At 30.2% G+C, this 1,471-nt stretch overlaps 1 protein-coding gene across 1 annotated transcript in view; it reads right to left on the reverse strand.

Moving 5' to 3' along the window:
* Positions 1–1,471, reverse strand: part of DACH2 (dachshund family transcription factor 2) — a 452,839-nt gene that overhangs the window by 154,099 nt on the left and 297,269 nt on the right. The window lies entirely within an intron of this gene.

Raw genomic sequence — 1,471 nt, forward strand, 5'->3', positions numbered from 1 at the left:
AATTAAAAAAACTTTAGAGGCTCTATAACTTATCATGCTCCAAAATAGTGAATGTTGTACAATTTATACACATATTTTGGCATAAAGTAATTGAAACTATACAAAAGCAAAACGTAAACAATATTTGATTTTATATATAAAATTACTTGCATGTATGTGTGTATGTTCATGTGTACCCATACTATTTAGAGAATATATTTTTAAGGTCAGAAAAATATACATTTCACTTATTCTTAGTATACAGATAAATATCTAGTTGTAACACCATGTGTATAGGATAAAAATCAAAAGAAACATATAAGCAAAGCAGAAGAAAATAATTAAATTCTTTTTAAAAATAATTATATTTGTGTTTTGGAGGAATGATAGGGGATGAACAGCAAGATGTAGACAGTCATTATTGAACTTCCTTTTACTTTTTGAAAAGACCAGTTCATCAGTTGTGAAATTCAACCTAAACTGTAATGATTAAAAATATATTCTCTAAAGTATGGGTACACATGAACATACACACATATATGGAAGTAATTTTATATATATAATCAAATATTTTTTGCCTTTCACTTTTGTCTAGTTTCATTATTTTATGCCAAAATATGTGTATAAATTGTACAGCATTCAATATTTGTCTTTGGATTATAACATTGGTAATTTGCTGAAAAAGTATGTAATTCTCTGAACTACATTTATCTCTACTGAACCTCTGAATGAATGGATAGGGACGGAGTATAGCAGTTACTGAGCAAAAATAGAACTGAACAAACAAATTCAATGTGTAGTGACAAACAGGAATCACACATGAAGTGATATATGCTACCATAATAAAAATGGAAAATTTTGAGTGTTTCATAGAGTTGAAAGTTTGGAAAATCAAGATAATCCAGTTGACAGTGATACTCGCTCTTGCTCATTATGTGTAATTAAAAAATGAAAGTGCATTTTAAATGTTTAAAAAAATTGGAAGGCCTTGGCCAGTGTAGTTCAGTTGGTTTGGCATTGTACTGTTTACCAAAAGGTTACTGGTTCCATTCCCGGTCAGGGCACATTCCCAGGATTTGGCCTTGATTCCTGGTGGGGGGCATGCAGGAGGCAGCCAATGGATGGATGTTGCACTCTCACATTGATGTTTCTCCCTCTCCCTTCCTCTCTAAAAATTAATATACTATTTTTAAATATTGGAAGAATATCTACACAAACAGAAAATTCTATGAATGAGAAAAATACAATGCTATAAAGACAGATCCCCAAAATATTTAAAATTATCATGTGATAAAATAATATGAACACAAATAAGCTCCTTATTTGACATTTTCAACAGCATATTAAACAAAACAATAAACTAACTTTCAAAACATGATTTAGAGTGGCTGTAACATTTTGCACGAAGTAATCTTTCTGCTTTAAGATTTTGTGGTCTACATTTTTCCAAATTCAATCAAGGTTCAGTTCATTGTTATTGTTTTCCCAAGGC

The sequence above is a fragment of the Myotis davidii genome, unplaced genomic scaffold (genome assembly GCF_000327345.1).
Source record: "Myotis davidii unplaced genomic scaffold, ASM32734v1 scaffold258, whole genome shotgun sequence".
Lineage (NCBI taxonomy): Eukaryota > Metazoa > Chordata > Mammalia > Chiroptera > Vespertilionidae > Myotis > Myotis davidii.